The 26035-nt window shown below is 37.6% G+C and overlaps 1 pseudogene across 1 annotated transcript in view; it reads left to right on the top strand.

Moving 5' to 3' along the window:
* The window catches only part of LOC308652858 (importin subunit alpha-1-like), a 67395-nt pseudogene that overhangs the window by 39911 nt on the left and 1449 nt on the right, over window positions 1-26035 (top strand). The window contains exon 5 of the transcript in view: window positions 25140-25599. The product of the transcript in view is annotated as an importin subunit alpha-1-like (transcript). The remainder of the gene's footprint in view (window positions 1-25139; window positions 25600-26035) is intronic.

Below are 26035 nucleotides of genomic sequence, written 5' to 3'. Positions count from 1 at the left end.
GAATCAGAGGGACGGCTGCAGGCTTGTCTGTGAAGCTCTTCCCCCACTGTTTCTGGGCCACAGCCTGTAGTTTCCCTGTTATTTGTGGTCACTTGAAAGGCAAGATCTTGCAGTGTCCTGTAGCATAACTGAGAAAGTTAAGTGCCAGTCCTAGTCATCTCAGGCTCCCACAGGTGTATCTGGATAGTTCTGTAGTTCCTTGATTCCTGATTTACTTGTTCTGTTTTCTTCCCTAATCCCTGTAAAGGGGTGGACTTTCCCTCCTTTGTCAGTGCTTCCCATCCTTTTTCATGATAAACATAAAATTTGATAATATTTATAATGCACCATTGGAGTAAACTGGAGGGGATTTGAGGATATCTATACACAACTTGCTGAAAAAAATTCATTATATTGTTTTTGTAGCACACAATTATAGTAAATTAAAAAACAAGTATCGGGAAAGTATATTTTGAATTTGTTTAAAATACATAAGTATTTTTCAATCGTTTAAAAGAAACTAGAGCTTGATTCTATGTGCATAAATTATGTCAGATTTTATTCCTAAAACAGGTCCAAGTAATTCCTAATCAAGTTTTTAATGATAAGCTCTTCAAAGTCTAGGTAGTCCCCATTAATGAGAAACTTTATTGTCACAAGTGGGTAATCAATGTAAAATATTTTACACCAAATATTTTACAACCACTTAAAATGTTTGTAAAATTCCAAAATTTATAGTAATTAAAATTATATTTAAAGAATCTATCAGCTCTTTTTCTTCCTTCCCTGACTAATGGGATGTTGAAATATTGAGTGTTAATGCAAAGGCTTTTCTCATCCAATTAAACCTTTCCCATGTCAAGTATTCAAACAAATGGTGAAGTTAATTTGCAGAACCATGTGCATTGTGAGAGCAGTCACTCTGCCACTAGCTTCAGTACCAGAAAAGGCCCATCTGCTCTGCATGGACAAAAGTATCTGATGCATGGGGAAACCACTTCAACTGGGTTCTTTAGGGGCTCCCACCAGGCCTCCCAGCTCTGAACCCTGACCACAGGTTCAGCCTGCACCTCTGTTTCTGAGCACCAGGAAGATGAACCCGTGAGGCCCACTACACCACAAGTGTAGAACATCACCTAAGCTAGGCACAAGAAGAGAGCCTGATTCCATTCTGCTCAAATTCTAGGCAAAAGTATTTATTTCCAGAGGCTCCTAGCCAGGGGCCACAGCTACCAGCTCAGGCATCTCAGGTACTTCTGGGCTTTTCTGAAGAAAGAGGATCCCAAGATGCCTCTAACCAACTAGTGCACACAGCTTGATAATTTTGTACTACTTATTCTTTTTTTTTAGTTTTTGATAGACCTTTATTTTATTTATTTATATGGGGTACTGAGAATTGAACCCAGTGCCTCACACATGCCAGGCAAGTGCACTACCACCGAGCCACTGCCCCAGTCCTGTACTACTTATTCTTGATTCCTATTTGGGCTTCAAGTCTTCACACCTAGACCACAAAAGAGAATGGAAAATCTGTTACATAGTGTAGTAGAATTCTATGACCTGAGGCCTCTGTGCTCTGTTCTCAGCCTTTTAAAGGAATTCAGGAAGTTTTCTTCCTTTTGAGAAAAGATGGCTTATAAGCCTACTGTCTTACTGCTTGATACTATTTTGAATCTTACCAGTGAAATACTTTTGCTTGCTTTTCATTTGCATTCTAACTTTAAGAATTCTAGGGATGGAGTGTAGCTCAGTAGCACTTGCCTACTACTGGGCGTGCATGAAGCCCAAGGTTGGATCCCTGACACCTAAAAAAAAAAAAAATGCTAATGTCTGTGCTGCAAAGGAAGTTGTACATCTTGACCATGGAGATTAACTACATAGAAGATGAGAAGAGAAAAGCTCATTACTATTTTTTATACATCGAATGTCATCCTGGAACATTGAGCATCCTCTAAGAAGTAGCCTCAACCTATCTCTCAACCTCATCTCGCCCTACTGGGCCCTACACAGGAATGTAGCCAATCTAGACAAGTCAGCATTCTTTGAGCAGATGCCATACAGCTCATGTTATACTTGATAGTTTTGTACTACTTATTCTTTTTTTAAATTTTAAAAAGTTCTTCTGGGCTGGGGATGTGGCTCAAGCGGTAGCGCACTCACCTGGCATGCGTGCAGCCCGGGTTCGATCCTCAGCACCACATACCAACAAAGATGTTGTGTCCGCCGAGAACTAAAAAATAAATATTAAAAATTCTCTTCTCTCTCTCCTCTCTCACTCTCTCTTTAAAAAAAAAAAAAATTCTTCTTAGAGAGCCTTTCCTGCCTCCATCCATTTTTTAAAAAACACAACTATCCATTTCCTTTCCTCAAAAATCTATCTTCTGCTGACTCACTCATCATATTTACTCTGCACTAAACTTGATGTAGCTCTTTCTTCCCGAATTCCTACAGCATTTGCACATCTCTTGTCTTGCTGCTCAATATTATTTTGAATTTTACCAATGAAATACTGATGCTCGCTTCAATTGGGTCCATTAGGGGCTCCCACCAGGCCTCCCAGCTCTGAACCTTGGCCAGAGTGAGTTATGTAGATTTTTACTCCTCCTACTGACTCATGAGCTCCTTGAGAATAGGAGTGATATCCTATTTACCTTTGTGTCTACTCGACAGTCAGAGACTCAAGTATTAAATGATTAGAGTAGAAGTGTCAATTAGAAGTGGGTTTAGGGCCTGGGGATATGGCTCAAGCGGTAGGGCACTTGCCTGGCATGTGCAGGGTGCTGGTTCCATCCTCAGCACCACATAAAAATAAAAGAAAGATGTTGTGTCCACCGAAAACTAAAAAATAAATATTAAAAAAATTCTCTCTCTCTCTCTTCTTAAAAAAAAAGAAGTGGGTTTTGATATATAAAAAGAAAAAGTAATAATAGCTTAAACACACAAGGGCACACTCTCTAATGAAAGAAAAGTCCTAGTGTAGGGTTTGTTTATTCGGAGCAAGGCAAACCAGGGCAGGGATTTCTGCTCCATGAAGTTGTCAGGCTCCCCATATTTTCCTGCCCTGCCATCCAAATTAGAATCTAATTTACATCCTCAAGGACAACTTGAAATGGGCAGGAATGAGCCAATATGAGAAAAGTAAATAACACTGGGGACCAATGACAATCAAGGTAAGATGTCATTGGTACTGATAAATTTCCCAGAATTTATACACAACTTCCCTGTAAAAAGAAGTGAGACAACTTAGGTACAACTAGATAAATGCAGCCTAACTTAAGTATTAAATTTGTTTTTAAAAAATTAAGTTAAATTTTTGCATGTCATGCCAATATCATTAGTAACTAACCAACTTTTTCAAGAAAGGGATAATAATATGATGATGTGGCTGCATTGATTTCACAAGGTATGTTCAATCTGAGTTATGAGAATTAAGAATTTACTCTTCTGACAAGTGAGAGGTCGCAGAAAGACACTCTTGGAAGATGGACCCCATAGAAGTGGTAGCACTTGAAGGTGAAAAAGAACCCCTTGAGAGAGAGAGAGAAAAAAAAACTCTGGTGTGCTTAGAAAATTGCCACTCTTCTCTTTCCATGGGTTTTCTCTATTCACACTTTGGATGAGTTTGTGTTGTTACTATTTTAACATAGAAGTGCTAGTTCCTTAGTAGTATACTCAGTGTTCTAGAGAAAAGCAAAATCTTGGTGGAATAAAAAATTAAAGTGACTTTGATACTGGCTAAAATAAATGAAATACTTCTCTTAATTAGAAGCCATTTGGGTTACTGCTACCTCTCCTGAAGCTTGGAAAAAGAAACGTAATCAAATGGAATACATTAGCCACATCAGCTCCATTTTATCTGGATGGGCAGCAGGCAGTTCCAAACTAATTTCATTTGGTCACTATTTTAGAGATATTCTGTACATTACCCTTCCTAAGAGCTCTACAAATCCTATTGGATTAGATTGGATCTGATTGGATCCTTTGTTTTCTGACAGTTGTGGGGACTTGCAGAAAAAGCAGAAATACTTACCATTACTGAGTATCACTTTCTTCTGTCGACATTGAACACTTTTGAACTTCACAAAATACCTCAAGAACATACCATTTTCAAATTCCAAGGATGTGGGAAAACGTGGTTTTATCTAGAGCATCTCAACTTTGGAGGAAACCACTGGCATAGTTAAAAATGAGAACACTCTTTTCATGGAATAATCATTCTTCTAACTTTTCCTCGAAAAGTTCAAATAAACATGTTCATGTATGCACAGGCATACACACCCACAGAGATGGCATTTTGTAGTCAAACCACATTGAAAATGAAGACAATCTTGGAATGGACTTCAATGGGATAAAAGACACTAAAAAGCCATTTTTTGAAACACTGCAGAGTATAGATATATATCTATTACTTAGCAAAATCACCAAAACAATGCTAAAGGTATAAAAAAGTTAAATAAATTTTTAAAAAATGACCAACCAGAATAAAGCAATAGATGAAGACAGGAACATTCTAGAAGATGGGAAACAGAAGAATGAGTGGTCACTGACTTGCTATCACTGGCTGTATAACAAACTACTCCAAAACAACTGAAAACAATTATTGTCTTTTTCCTCATAAATTTCAAACTCCAAGAATTTGGAAAGGACATGGCAGGGTCAGCTTGTCACTTCACAATGTTGGGGGACTCAGCTGGGAAGACTCAAAAACTCAGGTGATTCCACAACTGAGGACTAAAACAATGTGTAGGCCTTTTCACTCTCGGGTCTGGAGGTTGATTCTGCCTCTTGGCTGGAATCTCAGCTTGGGCTGTTGGCTGGAGAGCCTCCTCTGACCCTATATGGTCCAGACTTCCTCAGAACCTGGCAGCCTAGGACTTCTCACACAGCAACTTGAAGAGCCAAAGTCCAAACAAGAGTGCCCCAAGAGAACAAAACAGAAAATGTACCATCTTTTCTGATCTAGTCTTGGGACACTTTATTAGTCAATCTGTCACAGGGTTTAGTCTATATTTAACAGAAGAGAACACAGACTCCCACCTTTCTTGGGGAGGGGTGTCAAAGTCTTTGCAGACATGTTCTAAAATCACTCTATTGACTTAGCAGAGCAGAAAGAGCTGGAATTTTGGAGTTCATAAAGGAGGATGCAGATGAAAATGAGGCAGTCCCTTTTGCAAATTCCAGTACACCTCAGGAACTAAATACACCTCAATCCATGGGTGAGAGGTAAGGTGGGGACAGGAGAACTGGGTGAATCTCTATATCAGCAGCATGTTGACTTCAGATCCTTTCCCCAATTAACAGAGACAACCCTCCCATTCTCGCCCCTAGAAAAGGAAGGAAGTTTGCTCTTTGGAGCAGCAGTTCTAAAGTACAGAGTCCCCAAGACACTTTTAGGTGGTCTACAAAGTCAAAGCTGTCTTTATAATAATGACAGAATATTATTTGCTTTGTGTAGTCTCATTGGTGTATATAGGTGAACTTTCCAGAGGACATATGCAACAAAAGATACAAAAATCCAGCTGTCTTTTATTAAGCTGGACATTAAAAATATTTGCAAAAATGTAAAACAAGACTACTCTTTTCATGAAATTGTTTATTTTTGTTTATTTTGGAAAACATTTGGATGGGGTCAAAAGAGAGCTGCTTTTTGTTTTATATTATTGTATTATTTAGCCTTTTAGACTATATGCATCGGTTAATAAATTAAAAATCTGAGGTTATGATAAAATTGAAATATTTTCATTTTACAACCTCTAATGAATGTAGACATCAATTATTAAAGTCTGCTAGTGTTCTAAAAAGAGACAAACAGGCCATGGATGTTTCCTGGTGAAGAGCACAATGTCACCTTGGGAGATAGTCCTGTCCCAAATCCAATCTGCATTTGATCCCAGCCATTACCAATCTACAGAAAATACAGAGTATTTTAAATGACATCATAGGAATTATAATCAGCAAAAATCCAGAGTGTGTAAAACTACAGAGCAAAGCAATCCAGATTCTTTAACTGAAAAGAATAGATGGGAGAACTGGAGGAGGGAAAAAAGCAACTTAAAAAAATGTTTATATGTCCCTAAATCTCTAGCAATGAGCTATTTAACTGGGCTCCCAGTTAAAATAAAATAACCAAAAAAGGAGGATTTATTTCAGTGTATAACTTCCCAGAAACAAAGATGCCCTTATGTTAATAGCTCTGTGATGACAAGAGGTTAGCATATTTTAGTTTCAAATAGTTCATTATTCAGGAAGAGTAACTTCTGTAGGAAAATGCCCATATATATGTACCTAAAAGTCAAACCATGAGGTCCCCAGTATGGTTGTTGGGATGCGCCCATTCTGTCTTGTGCGGGCACTAGTGGTACCTGTCATCACCACACAGGGACAGGTTTCATTCTATGCAGGGCTGGCAACCAAGGGAAATTCCACAACAAAAGGGAAAAATGCCCTAAAGACAAATTTTAAATACTAATTGATTAAGATTAGCAAAATTAAATAAAATTATTCTACCCATAAGAATAAATTATAATGGATCAGAATCCCTAATCATTAAAATTTGACTTTTAGACAGAATCAAACATTCAGGGGCATCTGCACATATCCAGATACATACGCCCTTTCCACCAACCTATGCCAATCAATACGTGGAACTCAGCTCAGGAATTAGAATCTGACTCTGTTACTGCCAGTGGAAAGAGATTGGATGATACTTCTGAGACAGAAGCAATTGCAGTTGTGAGGACCTAAGATCTGGAACTATTGCTAACTCATCCCCAAAGACCAGAGCTTGCTTCAGAATGGAGCCCAAGTGAAGAGGAGCAGATCTCACAACTGCAAAGAAACTCTATCCCATTTACATTGTTTATTGCCCTAATTAAGATAATGAGCATTCCGTTATGACCTCCCTGACAACTGTTTGTTTACCAGTTTGAGGAAAGCCAGTCCCACTTCGAGGGGCACAACTGGAAAAATCTCCCTAAATAATATAAAGGTAAAGGGTATATGACTGAAGAGGTTTTGCTTTAACAGACAATGGCCTGCCAAGCTGTTACCCCAGCCCAGCTGCCCACAGTGGAGATGTGTGTACCTATCTTGTGGCCATGATGCATTTCTAGCAACAGACTAGCATTTATCAATTTTATCCTTCATATTAGCATCTGCTATTACAGCAGCATTTGGTCACATATTCATTTTCTAGGATTGCCATAACAGATCATCACAAACTAGATGGCTTAAAACAACAGAAATTCATTCTCTTATAGTTGTGGAGGCCACAAGTGCAAAATCAGTGTCAGAAGGCTCCCTCCTTACCTCTTCCATTTTCTTGTGGCTACTGGCATTTCTGGGCATTATTCCAATCTCTGCCTCCAAAGTCATATGGCCCTTGTTATGGTTTAGATAGGTAGTGTCCCCCAAAAACTCATCTGAGAGAGAATGCAGGAAGGTTTAGAGGTGAAATGATTAGGTTATGAGAGCATTAACCCAATTAGTGAATTAATTTACTGATAGGGATTAACTGGGTAGTAAGTGTGGGTAGGTAAGATATGGCTGGAGTAGATGGTCCATGGGGGCATGCCTTTGGGGTATATATTTTGTCCTTGTTGAGCACAGCGCTCTCTCTCTCTCTCTCTCTCTCTCTCTCTCTCTCTCTCTCTCTCTCTCTCTCTCTCTGTCTCTCTTTCTCTCTCTCTATCTCTTGTTCTTCTCAGGTCTTCTGGTCACAGCAGCCAAAAAAAAAAAAAAAAGCTAATTAAAACATCCCTCCCCTCTTCTCTGTCTCTCCGTTATAAAGACACTTGCATTGTATTTAAGACCCACCGTTAATCCAGGATGATCTCATCTCAAGATCCTTAACTTAATTTCATCTGCAAAGGCTTTTTTGCAAATAAGGTACACAGATTATGAATCTATCTTTTGTGGGTGGGGTACCTATTCAATCCACAACAGGTAATTCGTGTCCTTAAAAACCCATCTGAGAGTGAAGCATCTTCTTGAGGAAATTCTGTTTGACATGGTGGTGTCCAAACTCTTTTTTTTTTTCCCAACATGCTAGAATTAATTGGAAAACTCCTAATACCCAGGTAGCACCCCATGCCAACTAAATTACAATGTTTGGGCATGAGAATCAGCCAGCCGTAGTTTCCCGGATAATTCCAACAAAGCTTGGGATCACCGGTTTCAATCCATTTATTTCTGTACCTTTTCACTTACCTTTGAGTTCAAAACTCTTTGGTTTACCTTTTCTGTTTATTAAAGCTCTTAAACCTTTCCCATATGGCTTCTTTATTAAAATGAAATCCCTTTATAAAAAAATAATATCTTCCTGAATGTTTGCTGATGTTTTCCTTTTGATCCTGCTTACGAGCATTCGGAAACTATTCTCACCCCAGAGACACACAAACTTGCCATTCCTTCCCAGTATACACATCTTGGTCAAATGCAAAGGCCAGATGCCCTAGATTTAATTCCTTTGAGTAAACCTTTGGGTATATTGGATTTCATGTCACTTTCAAAGAACTACTCTAAAAGAAATGATTAAACATTTAAAGATTTAAGGTCTATAAAAATTAACCCCAGGGAAAAAGGGAAGAGATGGAGTTTTGAAAAATGTCAATAAAGACAGGAAAAGGAGATGCTTATATTTCCTGTATTTCAATAGAGATGGTTCAAGATGTTTTCCTATGAGGTGCATGACCTTAGGAGAATCTTAGGCTTTGGTCCTGTGACATGTACATTCAGAAAGATGCTGGTTTCCCTTCATGCAAATAGAAGTTCAGGTTCCACTATACATACAGATAAACTAGTTCTGCATACTGAAACATGACTGACTTACCATTCTCTGTATTAATTTTTTTATCAAAATCTCCATTATTCCAGTCAAATATTTTAGTTATAAAGATTTTCCAATGTGCATCTCTCATCACACTGACGTTTTTTTTTTCTTTTTTGTTTTTATTTGTTCTTTTTAGTTACACATGAATGTAGAGTCTTTTTGGCATATTTATACAAACCTGGTATATATCTTATTCTAATTAGGATCCCTGTGTTGTGGAGGTACATGATGTTGAGATTCACTCTTGTGTATTCATATATGAACATGGGAAAGCTAAGTCAGATTGATTGCATTGTCTTTCCTGATGCCATTCCCTTCCCTTCCCTTTATTCCCTGTTGTCTAATCCACTGAACTTCTATTCTCTGCATTCCCCTTGTTGATCACACTGACTCTCTAAGTTCTCAGCCACAGCCAAAAATTATTACATCATCCAAGAGTTCAGATATATTGGAACATAGCACATATTTGCCTAAAGAAGAATTTTATACATATTTTATATTACTGAGATTAATTTTTCCACAAGTAATGAGCTATTTATAAACATAGTTCATATTAATATATTTTACTTGGGCTGGAGTTGTGGCTCAGTGGTAGAATGCTTGCCTGGCATGTGTGATGCCTGAGTTTGATTCTCAACACCACATAAAAGTAAATTAATTAAATAAAGGTCCATTGACAATTAAAAAGAAATTTTTAAATCTATTATACTAAGCTAACATGATTTTTTACATCATACTTTAATATTTGCTAACACTTGATAAACTCCATGTATTGTACTTTGTCGTGAGTCAGCCATGGGCTGTGTGTGTGAGCTGTGCACATTTGAGTGTATGAGGGGACTGGCCTGACATTATTGCCTGATTGGGCTGTGTGACATATGTGTGCCTTTCCTCTCACTCTGCCTGTGATCCCACACAGCACCTGAGATGGGTGAGGCTTTCCAAGATGTCAGTCAAGCTCCTGACCACAACACATCACCAAGCAAGACTCCACCCTTTGAAACTCAATCCCTTGCCTTAGTTGGATGGAACTTTCTCTAGTGTCTTTTCCCCAATAAATAGAAAGTTTCGGGTGTACTGGCTCTCTTGTACCTTCCAGAACCGGAGCTAACCCTTGGGGTCAACAAGCCGTACTGCCTTAAAAACTTATGTTTGTGTGCTGGATGGTTTCTTTACCATTTTCTTAGTTATTGATATAGCCAGCTCCTTTGAACCCAGTTCGTGTTGTTACTCCGGCCAGCTGATGTCTCCCTAAGAGCTTATAGACACAGGACACAGGAGCCCTCATACAGAGCAAATCATCAAAAACAAATATTTGTTGAGTGCCCCTTTTATGCAATGTATATTTCTAGCAAGAGGTTCATTGCCATTCATGGACTAGACAGATTGCTGGAAGAAAGGAGAGCAGATATGAAAGTATGTCATGGTAGCAGATTCTGGCAGTGCTTAGCTGTGCAGCCATTCTTTCCTTTTCCTTATTACTCTTTTACTCTCAGCTTACCACAGCTTACAGATCCTGAAAAAAAGAAAAAGACATTCAACTCCTGGGTCAGAGTCAAAGCACCTGGTTACTCACAACAATAGCAGATGCCAGAGGATTCGTATTTTCTTGTGCCAGTTCTGAGTCTCAGTTCACAAAGAGCAGTGCCAAGAGAGCCAAGTGATACTCTCACGGACAGTGCATTGTGTTATAGGAACCCAAGATTTTACAACCAACAGGAAGTACGGCTGCCCTGGAAGTACAACACACTGAACATGTAACCACATGGTTAAAGCTATTAGTAATCTAGCATAATTGAATGACAAAGATCCTACAAAGGAAGGAACAGAATATCTTCATTAGGTGCTGTACTTAAGGAGGACTCGGGAAAGCATGGAAACTTTTTGCTGAGAAAATTCTGTCCTAGATAATAGTCCCAAACTTCAACTCTTGAGAAAGAACTTTGGATTTCACAGTCAGGGTGAATTTGTAGCCATTTTCAGAAATAATCTGTCCTTTACTGGGACAGAAAAACAGCTCTTTTTACCTTCTTGTAAATCATTTTTTTCATTTGCCAGATCACTTTCAAATTATCTCATTTGAAAGATGAGTGTGCATCATGAAAATAAAAACATATTTTTCCTCATTTCTTTTCTTTGATGAAATAGCAGAGAAACACTTGTATTTGACAGAGGTAAATTTATTACAAATGAAAGAAATTTCTACTTAACCATGTGGGCAACAAACTGAGAGAACCCATTACCTTTAGGAGATAAATTATTCCAGTGAATTTTTTTAAAAGATGTGGACAAATTTATGAATGGCAAATGTATGTGAATCAGCTTGGGCTGCTATAACACTATAGCATAGGCTGGAAGCCTTCACCAACGAAAATTTATCTCTCCCATTTCTGGGGGCTGGAAATCTGAGATCAGGATGCCCCATGGTCAGGTTCCAGTAAGCACTCTCTTTCTGGCTTGTAACTGGCTGCCTTTTTGTTGTGTCCTCACATCGCTGTAAATTTTTCTTCATTCAGACAGCCAGAAAATATGTAATTTTCTTAAATCTTACCAACAACTCTTGTGATTATGTGAGCAAGTACCTAGCAGCTAGCTAGTTACAAGAGAAAACATTGACATTTTAATTCCATCAAGTAAACTGAGATCATATTGTCTCTTAAGGGGACATGTCTCTTTTGGAGACTGAGAAGGTAGAGTCCCTGGCAAGGATCATGTAGGAGAGAGGTATAGCCATATTTCTACCAGGACTTCCAGGTTGGGACCACTGCCCAGGGTTTCCAAGCTCTGTCCACCCACCACCCCTTCCCTCAGATGGCATGTCGGTGTGGGAGGGGGGTGTGCAGTGGAGAAAGGGATCTGAAATCTGGGACCTGGCTAGTGTCCTCCTGCTTCTCTGACCTCTAATCAACCTCCCTAGTCGGACTGGCCCCTTCTCCCTCTCCTGGAATTTACATTTTCATTTACATATAATTTGTAGTTTGATCCCTGGCTTGTCTGAAACCTGCCCCACATACCTAGAGTTACCACCCAGTGATCCATTCAAAAAAATTTTTTTTATTAGAGCTTTAGGATTATACATAGCAGTTGAGTTCCTCCCAACAAACTTATACAGGGATGGAAGTCCATTTCAGTTCATGAGTCTGCCCTTGGCCCTCCTCATTTTCCCTCCCATCCTCTCTCCCTTCTCCCATTCTCTTTCCTCTACTAGACTTCCTTTCATTCATCTATTAATTTGTATTTGATTGGTTCTCTATGTAATCTTATCATTTCTCCCCCCCCCCCTTTCCTTTATTTTACTCTAGCTTCTGCATATGAGAGAAAACATTCAACTTTTGAGTTTCTGAACTTAGCTAATTTCACTTATTCTCCATTTCTATCCATTTACTGGCAAATGCCATAATTTCATCCTTTTGAATGGCTGAGTAGAACATACTTGTATGTGTGTGTGGAATCTCCATATTCCTTTCCAGCGTGATTGTACTAGTCTTCGGTCTCACCAACAATGTAAAAGTGTGCCTTTCTCCCCAAAACCTTGCCAGCACTTATTGTTGTTTGTATTCTTGATCATTGCCATTCTGACTGAAGTGAGATGAAATCTTAGTGTAGTTTTGATTTGCATTTCCCTGAAGTCTAGAGATGTTGAATTTTTTGTTTTAATAAATTTTGGGGACATTTGTATTTCTTCTTTTGAGAAGTTTCTGTTTAGTTCTTTTGCCCATTTAATGATTGGGTTATTTGTGGGGGTTTTGTATGTTTGTTTTAGTTCTTTGTATATTCTGTATATTAACCCCTTATTGAAGGAGTAGCTAGCCAAGATTTTCTCCCATTCTGTAGGCTTTCTCTCTCCTAGCTCTTAATTGTTTCTTTTGTCCTGAAAAAAGACATTTAGTTAGATGGCATCCCACTTATTGATTATTGGTTCCATTTCTTGCACTTTGAAGATCTTGTTAAGGAAGTTGGTGCCAGGATCTATATGATGGGGTGTTGATCCAGTTTTCTTCTATCAGTTATTAAATTTCTGGTCTAATTCCTAAGTCTTTAATCCATTTTGACTTGAGTTTTGTGCATGGTGAGAGAGAGGAGTCTAATTTCGTTTTTCTATTACAACTATCCAGTTTTCCCAGCACCATTTGTTAAAAGGCTGTCTTTTCTCTAAGGTCTATTTTTGACAACTTTGTCAAATATCAGATGGCTATAAATATGCAAATTTGTCTCTGTGTCTTCTATTCTTTTCCATTGGTCTTCATGTCTATTTTAGTGTCAATACCATGCTGTTTTTGTTACTACAGCTCTGCAGTGTAATTTCAGGTCAGGTATTGTGATGCCTCCTGCTTCACTTTTCTTGCTTAGTATTGCTTTGGTTATTCTGGGTCTCTTATTCTTCCAAATGAATGTAAGGATAGCTTTTTTATACTTCTGTGAAGAGTGTATTGGTATTTTGATAGGGATATCATTGAATCTGTATATTGCTTTTGGTAGTATGGCCATTTTGAAAATATTGATTCTGCCTGTCCAAGAACATGGGCTGTCTTTCCATCTTCTAATGTCATCTTCAATTTCTTTCTTCAGTGTTCTATAATTTCTGTTGTAGAGCTCTTTTGCCTCCTTGGTTGGATTAATTCCCAACTATTTTTTCTTTTGAAGTTTTTGTTCATGGGATGGTTTTCATGATTTCTTCCTTGGCTGCATCACTGTTGGAATATTGATTAATGAGTATTGATCTTGTAATCTACTACTTCACTAAACTCATTTATAAGCTCCAGAAGTTTTCTGGTAGATTTTGGGGTAGGGGGGTCTTATAGATATAGGATCATATCATCAGCAAACAGAGATAGTTTGACTTCTACTTTTCCTATTTGAAAACTTTTGACTTTCTTTTTTTGCCTGATCACTCTGGCCCATGTTTTGAGGGCTATATTGAATAAGAGTGGTGAGAGTCAACAGCCTTGTCTTATTCCTAGAGAAAATGCTTTTAGGTTTTCCTCCATTTAGTATGATGGCTTTGGGTTTGTCCCATAAACAGCCTTTATCACGTTAAGGTAAGTTCATTTTAACCTAGCTTCTCCAGCATTTCTTTTTAATTTTTTTAAGTTGTTGGTAGACCTTTATTTTATTTATTTATATTTGGTGCTGAGAATCAAACCCAGTGCCTCACACAAGGCAGGCAAGTGAGCTACTGCTGAGCCATAACTCCAGTTTCTTTCTTCTCCAGCATTTTAAAGATGAATGGGTTTTATCAAAGGCCTTTTTGCATCTATCAAGATGATCATGTGATTTTTGTCCTTAATTCTGTTTAAGTGGTGAATTACATTTATTGATTTGTATGTGTTGAACCAAACTTGCATCCCTGGAATAAAACCCACTTGATTGTGGTGTATTACCCACATTATCTTGATGTGCTTTGGAATGTGGTTTATTAATATTTTATTAAAGATTTTCACATCTATGTGGAATATTGGTCTGTAGTTTTCTCTTTTTTCTTGTGTTTGTCTGGTTTTAGCATCAGAGTTACACTGGCTTTATAAAATGTATTTGGAAGTATTCCCTCCCTTTCAATGTCATGGAATTGTTAGAGAAACACTGGTGTTAGTTTTTCTTTAAAAGTCTGGTAGAACTCAACTGAGAATCCATTAGATCCTTGGCAATTTTTCGTTTTTGGTTGTGTTTGTTGCAAGGCTTTTAATTGTTGGTTCAATTTCATTCCTTAATATTGGTCTGTTTAAGTTTACTCTAGCTTCCTGATTCAATTTGGGCAGTAGGTCATATGTGTCTAGAAATTTTTCAGTGTCTTCCAGATTTTCCAGTTTATTGGAGTATAAATTTTCAAAATAGGCTTTGATAAACTTCTGTATATCAGAAGGTCTGTGGTGATACCTCCTTTTTCATCTCTGATCTTGTTGATTTGGGTCTTCTCACTCTTTTGGTTATTTTGCTAAGGGTTTGTCAATTTTACTTATCTTTTCAAAGAACCAACTCTGTTGCATTGATCCTGTATATTGTTTTCTTATTCTTAATTTCATAGATTTCATCCGTGATCTTAATTATTTCCTCTCTTCTGGTTTGGGGGTTAGTTTGTTCTTCCTTTTCTGAGGCCTTGAGTTGGAGCATAAACTTATTTATTTGGGATTGCTCTAATTTTTTAATGTAGGCTCTCAGTGCTATAAATTTGCCTCTTAGAACTGCTTTCATATTGTCCCAGAGATTTTGATATATGGTAACTGTGTTCTCATTTGTTTCTAAGAATTTCTTGATTTCTATTCTCATTTATTCTTTGATCCATTCTTCATTTAGGAGAGAAATGTTTAATCTCCATGTGTTAATGTGGTTTCCATTATGTTTCTTGTTGTTAATTTCTAGTTTTATTCCATTGTGATCTAATAGAATACATGGTATTATGTCCATTTTTTTTGTATTTGCTAAGATTTGCTTTGTGGCCCAAAACATTATCTATTTTGTCAAATGTTCTATGTGCAGCTGAGAGGAAGGTAAATTCACCTGTTGGGGATAGAATATTCTGTAGATATCTGTTAGGTCCATTAGATTTATTGTGTTGTTTAGGTTAGAGATATCTTTATTGATTTTATGTTTTGATGACCTGTCTATTGGTGATAAGGGTGTATTGCAATCACCCAATATTATTGTGTTGGGGTCTACAATTTAATGTTGTGGAGTACTTTTTTCCATATAATTGGGTATGTAGTCATATGGGGCATAAATGTACTAATGTTATATCTTTTTGTTGGAGTTTTCCTTTTACTAAGATGTAAAAGCCTTCTTTGTCTCTTCTGATTAATTTTTGTTTGAAATCTGTTTTGTCAGATATGAGAATAGCTATTCCTATTTTTTTTTTGTAGTTTATATATACGGAATTTTTTTGTCATGCTTTACCTGCATGTCTTCGTCTATAAGATGCATCTCTTGTAACAGCATATTTTTGGATCCATTCTGCTCATCTGTATCTTGTAATTGGGGAGTTGAAATCATTAATATTCAGCATTAATATGGATATGTTTGTGGTTTCCTGCCATTTTTTAAAAATATATTTATTTGTTTGTTTGTTTGTTTTTATGTGGTGCTGAGGATTGAACCCAGTGCCTCACTTGTGCTAGGCAAGTGCTCTACCCCTGATCCACAGCCACAGCCCCCATTTTGGGTTTTTGCTGTATTTTATCCTGTCTTGAATATGACTTAACAGATTATTCTTCTATTGAATTTGCTCTGTTTGGGAGCTTTAGGAATTGTTTTTTAGTTCTTCTGTGTGCAATTTATCTTGGAGTATTCTTTTTAGTGCTGTGTTGATACTCATGAATTCTTTTAGTTTATTCTTGTCATGGAAAGTTTTTATTTCCCCCTTAAATTTGAAACTGAGCTTTTCTGGGTATAATAACCTTGGCTGGCAGTTGTTTTGTTTTAGGCCTTGGAATATCTCATTCCAGGTCCTCCTTGCTTATAGGATCTGAACTGAGAGATCAGAAGTGAGCTTTTTTGGTTTGCCTACAAATGTGATCTGAAGTTTCTCTCCTGCAGCTTTTAATGTTCTTTCCTTTCTTCTTTTTAATTTTTTCTATTTATTTGTTCTAATCAGTTATACATGACAACAGAATGCTCTTCGATTAATTGTACACAAATGGAGCACATTTTTTCACTTCTCTGGTTGTGCACAAAGTGAGGTCCCACCTTTCGTGCAATCAAACACGTACCTAGGGTGATGATGTCCATCTCATTCCACCATCTTTCCTACCCCCATGCCCCCTCTCCTACCTGCTCTTTGCCCAATCCAAAGTTCCTCCACACATCCCATGCCCCCCTCCTATTATAGATTAGAACCTACTTATCACAGAAAACATTTGGCCTTTGGTTTTTTGGAATTGACTTATTTCACTTTGCAAGATATTCTACAACTCCATTCATTTATCTGCAAATGCCATGATTTTATTCTCTTTTATTGCTGAGTAATATTTCATTGTGTATATATGCCACAGTTTCCTTATCAGTTCATCTATTGAATGGCATCTATGTTGGTTCCATAGTTTGGCTATTGTGAATTGTGCTGCTATAAATGTTGATGTGGCTGCATCAGTGTAGTATGCTGTTTTTAAGTCCTTTGTGTATAGATCAAGGACTGGGATAGCTGGGTCAAAAGGTGTTTCTATTCAAAGTATTTTAAGGAATCTCCATACTACTTTACAGATTGGTTGCACCAATTTGCAGTTCCACCAGCAATGTAAAAGTGTGCCTTTTTCCCCACATCCCTGCCAACACTTATTGTTGTTTGTATTCTTGATAACTATAATTCTGACTGGCATGAGATGAAATTTTGGAGTAGTTTTTATTTGTATTTCTCTAATTACTAGAGATGTTGAACAAATTTTCATATATTTGTTGATTGATTGTATATCTTCTTCTGAGAAGTGTCTGTTCAGTTCCTAAGCCCATTTATTGATTGGGTTGTTTTGGGGGTTTTTTGTTTGTTTTTGTTTTTGTTTGGTGCTAAATTTTTTGAGTTTTTTTTAATATATCCTGGAGATTAATGCTCTATCTGATGTATGTGTGGTAAAAATTTGCTCTCTTCACCTCATTGATTTTTTTTAAATCTTGTTTTTTGTTTGTTTTGTTTTGTTTTGCTGAGAAGAAGCTTTTTAGTTTGAATCCCTCCCATTTATTGATTCTTAATTTTATTTCTAGCACTTTAGAAGTCTTGTTAAAGAAGTCAGGTCCTAATCTGACATGATGAAAATTTGGACCTACTTTTTCTTCTGTAGTCTAATTCCTAGGTCCTTGATCCACTTTGAGTTTTGTGCATGGTGAGAGATGAGAGTTTACATTGTTACATATGGATTTCCAGTTTTGCTAGTTGAAGAGGCTATCTTTTCTCCAATGTGTGTTTCGGGTGCCTTTGCCTAGTATGAGATAACTGTATTTTTGTGGGTTTGTCTCTGTGTCTTCTGTTCTGTACCATTGGTCTACATATCTATTTTGGTGCCAATACCATGCCATTTTTGTTACTATGACTCTGTAGTAGAGTTTAAGTTATTGTATTATGATGCCTCCTGCTTCACTTCTCTTGCTAAGGATTGTTTTGGCTATTCTGGGTCTCTTATTTTTCCAAATGAATTTCACAATTGATTTTTCTATGTCTATGAGGCATGACATTGGGATTTCAATTAATATTGCATTGAATCTGTATAGTGCTTTTGATAGTATGGCCATTTTGAAAGCATTAATTCTGCCTATCCAAGAGCACAGAGATCTTTCCATCTTCTAAGGTCTTCCTCAATTTCTTTATTCAGTGTTCTATTGTTTTCCTTGTAGAGGTCTTTCACCTCTTTTGTTAAATTGATTCCCAAAGGTTTTTGTTTGCTTGTTTGTATTTGGGTTTTGTTTGTTTGTTTGTTTGTTTGTAGCTATTGTGAGTGGGGTAGTTTTCCTAATTTCTCTTACAGAGGATTCATCATGATGTATAGAAATGCATTTGATTTATGGGTACTGATTTTATATCTTGCTACTTTGCTGAATTCATTTAATAAAGTTAGATGTTTTCTGGTGGAATTTTTTGGATTCTCTAAGTATAGAATTATGTCATTAGCAAATAGTGATAGTTTGAGTTTTTCTTTTCCTATTCATATCCCTTTAATTTCATTCATTTCTCTAATTGCTCTGGTTAAAGTTTCTAGGACTATGTTAAATAGAAGTGGTGAAAGAGGGTATCCCTGTCTTGTTTCAGGTTTTAGAGGGAATCCTTCTAATTTTTCTCCATTTAGAATGATATTGGCCTTGGGTTTAGCATAGATAGCTTTTACAATGTTGAGGTATGTTCCTACTACCCCTAGTTTTTCTAGTGTTTTAAACATGAAAGAGTGCTAAATTTTGTCAAATGCTTTCTTTGCATTTATTGATATAATTATAAGAGCTCTTTCATTAAAAGAAGAAAAAGTCAACAAATAAATGACCTGACATTGCATCTCAAAGCCCTAGAAAAAGAAGAATAAATCAATACCCAAAGCAGTAGAAGACAGGAAGTAATTAATTCAGGGTTAAAATCAATGAAATTGAAACAAAAGGAACAATTGAAAAAATTGACAAAACAAAAAGCTGGTTCTTTGAAAAAGTAAATAAAATTGATAAATCCTTAGCCACCCTAATGAAAAGAAGGAGAGAAAAAAAACCAACCTCAAATTACTAAAATTTGTGATGAAAAAGGAAACACCATGACACACACTACTGAATTATAGAAGATAATTAGCACCTATTTTGCAAATTTATACTCCAGTAAAATAGAAAATCCCAAAGACATCAACAAACTTCTAGAGGCATATGATCTGCCCAAACTGAATCAGAAGGACATACACAATTTAAACAGATCAATTTCAAGCTAGGAAACAGAAGATGCCATCAAAAGAAAAACCCTGGACCAGACGAATTCTCAGCTGAGTTTTACAAGATCTTCAAAGAAGAATTAATACCAATACTCCTCAATTATTCCATGAAATAGAGAAGGAGGGAACCCTTTTAAACTCTTTCTATGAAGCTCGTCTCACCCTAATACCAAAGCCAGACAAAGACTCATCAAGGAAAATAAACTTCAGACCAATATCCCTGAAGAACACAGATGCAAAGATTCTCAATAAAACTTTGGCAAATTACTACAAAAACATATTTAACCGATAGTGCACTATGATCAATTTGGGTTCATCCCAGGATGCAAGGTTGTTTCAACATATAGGGGTCAATAAATGTAATTCACCACATCAGTAGACTCAAAGATAAGAATCATATGATTATATTTTTCCTTATTTTCTATGTTAGGCATTTTATTATGATACATCTTGGCAAGCTTCTTATTTGACTAAGTCTATTTGGTGTCCTGTAAGCTTCCTGTATGTGGATGTCTATCTCATTTCTGATATGGGAAAAGTTTTCTGTAACTATCTCATTGCAAATATTCTTTATACAATGTAGTTTGTGTCTCCATTTTCTCTCCCAGCCTGATGATTCTCAGGTTTGATCTTTTAAAGTTGTCCTAGAGTTCTTATATATTCTGGTCATGTTCTGCATTTTTTTTCCTTTATTGCCTTCTGCATACTGAAGATCATATAGTCAGTCTTCAAGGCCTGAAGTTCTATCTTCAAGGGCTTAGGTTCTATTTTTTACACAATCTAATCTATTAGTGATGCCTTCAATCAAGTTTTTAATTTGACTGATTGTGTCTTTCAATTTTAGGAGTTCTGCTTGATTTCTTTTCACTACTTCTATTTCTGTATTAAAATAGTCTTTCATCTCCTGTAATTGCTTTCTTAATTTCTTTCTTAGATCCTTTATTCATTGAACACTTTAATAATCAGCTTTTTTATAATCTTTCTCTAGGCTTTTATCCACCTTACTATCAGTGGGATCCTTTGCTGGGAGACTGTAAATTTTGCAGGGAGATTTGTTTCCCTGTTTCCTCATGTTTTCATTATGTCTTGGACTTGTGCATCAATTGAGGTTGATTCCCATACCTATTTTTTTCTTTCTTTTTTCTTTTCTTTTTTTTTCCACATGTCCTTTTGTGTGTGATCATCTTATTTGTTCTGGGTCTTCTCTCTTGTTTTTGATATATGAGTAGGTGCCAAGGAGTGGGACCCGAGGTCCCTTTCTCATTGTTCCTCCTTGGGTCCTTGTTGTTGGTGTGAGGCTTTTGTTTCCCCAGTTCTTTGGGTTGGAGTCATGTTCGAGAGGAATGTTTTGTCTAGCATCAGAGTCTCTAGCTTATGAACTTTCAGTGTCCCTGTAGGTTTCAAGCATTTCACAGAATGGAGAAAAATAAACAATAGTAACAACCATTGCAAACAACAAACAATACACAGTGTTAAAGACTCCCTTCCTACTATGATGTCTTCAACATTAATTGCCACCAATAAAGAGGAATGGTGGAATCAGCATTTGTCAACAGTAAAAACAATAACCATGAATTAGATGTGGCTTTAAAGCAAACATCAAGTGTCAATTATATCATCCACAGCAGTAATGATTATATTCGTATTAATGGTGGCAGCAGGAATTATAAAAACCAATTAGTTCTGAAAGATTATAAGATATAGTTAAGTAGGGGGAAAGAAAAATGTGTTAGAAACCTAGAAAAGACTTTATAATTTCAAAAAGTGGGCAGAAAGAAAGCAGAAGAGATGCAGTAAGTGATGTTTATATGGATGGAAGAGAAAAAATGGAAGCAAGATATTGGAGAGAGGGAGCCAGAACAATACAATTTGAGTGGTAGCAGGAAAAGCTAAGAGAGAAAGAGAAATAAATAACTGAAAATAATACAATCCAAAAAAACAGAACCCTCAAATGGCAATGCTAGGAAAAAATAATTACATTTTAAAAATGCTAAAAATGAGAGAAAAAGAAATAAATAAGTGTATGCATATATGTCCCTGAACCAATCAGCATAGTCAGAATTTACATGCAAATACACACACACACACACACACACACACACACACAAAGAATTTTTTAAAAATAAAATAAATAAAAAATTTAAACATTTTTTAAAAAATCCAAAATCATAGTGAACCTTCTCCATTTAGGTGGTCAAAATAGTTGACCAAATGGGTGGTCACTGTCTATGTTCAACAGTTGTTTTTTCCAATTCTTCTTGAGTTATGTACTGATAGAGAGAGCAAGGAATGAGACTTGTTAAGCCCTTCCTGTTTTTGTGTTGCTCTTTGAGCTGCCAGTTGGACTGGCCTAAGACTGAAGCCATTTGATATAAGACTCAGCTTCCCTTCTCAACAGTGTGAGGTGGGATGGGTTAGGACTTACTGTCAGTTGGTGTGTTACCCATTTGGGTCAGTTTGGTACACTCCCAGGGTACTTCTACTGCATTATTCTGATGAGAGGAGTTCCAGCAGGTGGAGCTGAGGTCAAATCAGGCTCATGGGCTTTGTTGGGTGGTGTCTGCTTTAGAGAGATGAGATAGACCTGCCCCTAGGGGTACACAGTAGCTGATCTTTGATGTGGCTCTGGTTCTCAGAATTCTCCCAAGAAATCCAATCACGAGGCAGGGAGGCCAATCCGACACTCACTGCTGCCTAGGAGCACAGCCTTCCCAGCTTAGTTCTTGAGTGTATTCACTCTCACCACCCACCCCCCCCCCACACACACACACACAAGCTCAGCTTCAGCTGGCCATGTGAGCTATCAGACGGGGGGGGGGGGGAATTGGGCTCCCCTCCACCCTTAAAACTAAAATCCCCCTGGGTACAGTCTACTACACACCTGTTTCACTCACATTTCCTCACTTTCTGTCAAGCTCAGCCTGAGTCTCTTGACAGGTGCCTGCCAGGACATTGTGACTGTGTGTGTGTGTGTGTGTGTGTGTGTGTGCACGCGCGCGTGTGTTCTGATCTCCCAGGTCCCACAGACACCTCAGCAGCATGCTCATCCCAGGACATCTCCTGCCTCAGCCCTCCACAGCCAGATGAGTTACAGAGCACATTTTTCAACATCAGCACACAGTGCATCCTCTGGATCCACTAATAGTCTTAAGCATTTTTTTATCTTAAGTTTCTCTGTACCAAGACTGTGTTTCCCCTTCCTCTATCTGGGGTGAATCTGCATAAGTAGTAGGGACAACAGGTTGGTTTCAATGTATGTTTAATTTTTTGTTTATTGTACCCCAATTTTTTAATCCCTAAGTCACTTTGAGTGCCCAATATTAAATTTTAATACAATCCTCTTCCACCCACCTCACTGAGAAGCTGTACACCTGCCTATTTGGTCCCTCACAGCTTGAGATGCAGCTCTTCTCTACTCCTCCATCTTCCATCCAATCCATTCAAATTATTAACCCATCAAATGGATTAATTCACTGATTAGGTGACAGCTCTCATAATCTAAGCATTTCACCCCTGAACATTGCTACACTGGTAACGTGCAACGTTTTCAGGGGACACCTCATATCCAAACCATGACAAGTGAGATAGTGCTTGCCTTTCTGGGCTTAGCCTATTTCACTAGCATAATGACCTCCAAGTCAACTTATGTTGTCTGGAATGACAGGATTTCATCAATTTATGGCTGAATAGTACTCCCTTGTGTGTATTACCACACTTGTTTTATCCACTCATTAGCTGCTGGACACTTAGTTTGTTTCTATTTTTTGGCTCTTGTGAATGGTGCTGCAATGAGCAAGGGCTTGCCAAGATCCCTTTGACATACTGATATACACACAGTATGGGATTGCTTGATCATATGGTAATTCTAGTTTTAATTTATTTTATTTCATTTTTGTGGTGCTGGGAGTTGAATCCAGGGCCTTGTGCATGTGAGGCAAGCACTCTACCAACTGAGCTATATCCCCAGCCCCTAGTTTTAATTTTTTTTCCATATGATTGTACTATGTCACATTCCCATCAACAGTGTACAAGGGTTCCTTTTTCTGCACACTCTTGTTTGTCATCTTTAGTCTTTTTGATAATAGCCATTCTTACTGGAATGAGGTGATGTTTCATTAAGGTTTCAGTTTGCATTTCCCTGGTGATTAGTAATGTCGGGCATTTTTTCAAATACTTGTTGACCATTTGTGTGTCTTCTGAGAAATGTCTATGTACGTCTATTGCCCACCTTTTAATTAGGCTATTTATTTTTTGATATTGAGTGTTTTTATGTTTTGTTTTGGTATCAGGGATTGAACCTAGGGGCACTTAATCACTGAGCCATAGCCCAGGCCCTGTTTTTAGTTTTGAGATAGGGTCTTCTTAAGTTGCTTAGGGCCTCACTAAGTTGCTGAGGCTGCCTTTGAATTCACAATCTTCCTGCCTCAGCCTCCCAAGCTGCTGGAATTGCAGGCATATGCCACCACACCCAGCTGTTATGTAGTGTTTTGAGTTCCTTATATATTCTGGATATTAACCCCATGTCAGGTATATTGTTTGTAAATATTTTCTCTCTTCTGTGTGTTGTCTCCTCACTCTATTGTTTTGTTTCCTCAATATTGTATTCAATTATTGTTTCTACTTTTTTTTTTCTCTTGAATTTTCCTCTGTTCAACCCTGGAGACATTCTTTGATCACTTAAGCCACTTATGACCTATTAAACTAAACTTTCTTTTGATTAATATTAGGTCTTTTCTATTTAGATAAAATTACAAATAATAATTATATTAATACCAGAAAGTAGCATACTCCACCTTAATTTTATCATTTAGAAACAGTTGGCTTTAGATAGTTCTTTATTTCTAAGACATTTGTACCGTGGCTACTGTGATTCTGATGGCCTATTTTACAGTGCTCCCAGTTCATGTAGATTTACCTGGGGGTGGGAAGAAACTATATTCATTTTCCCCCAGGATCAACAATAGCAAATCAGAAGCAAATGCCTGAAACCTTAACTCCTCTGAAGATAGTGAGGTGCACATTAAAGATAAGAAGACTTGGTTGCTCTAACTATAGTTATAAAATGTACAGAAATACCTTAATTCAAAGGTGGTCCCTATCATACATTAGCTTTATAAGTCCAAAGAAAATATTCTGGAGGGAGATAGACTGATTATGTGGCCTGCTCTTCTCTGCAGAACTTTCACTCAGAATCGACACTTTCCTGAGCATTGGCTTTCTCTTCTAACCACATTCAAAAGTCACCTTAATTATTTCCTCTCATCACTTTGGCCTCAGTTCTCTCAGCACAGTGTAGGTGAGTAAAACAACTGAAGATCTCACCTGCTCACAAAGCTGGAAACAGCCCAAGTCAGGAGCTGCCCAACACTTAAACCTAGGCATAGAAACCCCACCTGGCTGCCTCCTGACACTGGAAACCAAGGCCAAGGAGATCAGTCAGGATTTGGAATGTCAAACCAGCCACAACTTGATTGACAGAAGACTAATCTAAGAAAGAATGTTTTTTCAACAGAAGATTTTTTTACACTCACATTAATTTGCTGGTGCTAGCTTCAGGCTATCAGGCTGTGTCCAGTTTTCTTAATGAAATATTGGAGAAGTTCCTGCTTTTCCTGCTGCGACACTGTTCAAAGATGAAAACATGAACACAACCAGGAATAAACAATGCTCCAAACATAAACAATTTGTAGTTATTGTGTGATTATTCAAAATAAAAACAGAAAGCTCTCAGACATTTGTATGCCCCTGTTCAGAGGAGCAGTATTTACAAGAGACATCAGGTAGAAACAACACAAATATGCATTGGTTCGACGAATAAACAAAATGTGGTATATACAAAAACAGAATATCATTCAGCTTTAAAAAGAAATAAAATTGACACACTGCTTTTGGGATGGGCCGAAGTGGATGTTTCAGGGGCAGCTGTACTAGGGAAGCCTGAACCCACTGTGCAGCTTTCTCCCTTTGTATCATAACCATGTCCACCATGAGAATGCTAATTCACTAGCTGCCCAGCCTAACAGATTCAAGAACAAGGGAAAAGACAGTACAGAAATGAGGCAGCACCGAACAGAGTTTAATGTGGAGCTGAGGAAAGCTAAGAAGATTGATCAGATGCTGAAAAGGTGAAATGTAAGCTCCTTTCCTTATACTGCTACTTTTCCACTCCAGGAAAACCTCAACAACCAGGGCACTGTGAATTGGTCTGGTGATGACATTATCAAAGGCATAAACAGCAACAATTTGGAAAACCAACTCCAAGCTGCTAGGAAATTGCTTTCTCAGGAAAAACAGCCCCCATAGACATCATCATCCAGATTGGTTTGGTTACAAAATTTATGTTCTTCTTGGGCAGAACTAATAGTAGTCTCATCCAGTTTGAGTCTGCTTGGGCTCTCACTAACATTGCTCTGGGTGGACGAGGAGGAGCATAGTGACCCCAGCCTAGTGCTCAGAGGAGGAGAGCAACCAGGCACACATGGAGGAGAGCGACAGTGCTGAGGTCCTTCCATGTACCAACGTGTGGCTCTCCCGGCTCGCTTTCATCCAGAGACAACATCCAGAACCTGGAAGACCATCACCAAGGTCCCTGCAGGCCTGGTTACACCAGAAGTATCCCTGCTAGCCTACTTCTCTTGATTCCTCTTTTACTCTTCCTATGATACAATACCTCTATATTCTCACCTCCCACCTCATAAACCCCACATCCTACACTCTACCCCACTCCCTTTGTCCACCATTAGAAACTGTAGACCCTTATTCAAACCTACTATTTATATTGTAGATACTAATTAAACACATCATTTCTGTTTATTGCAACAAAACTGTAATTGTCAAAATAGGAGTTATT

This window comes from Spermophilus citellus, assembly GCF_964194105.1.
Source record: "Spermophilus citellus genome assembly, chromosome: 1".
NCBI classification, from domain to species: domain Eukaryota; kingdom Metazoa; phylum Chordata; class Mammalia; order Rodentia; family Sciuridae; genus Spermophilus; species Spermophilus citellus.
The sequence above is the reverse complement of the archived record's forward strand: the minus strand, read 5'-3'. Positions and strand labels throughout refer to the sequence as shown.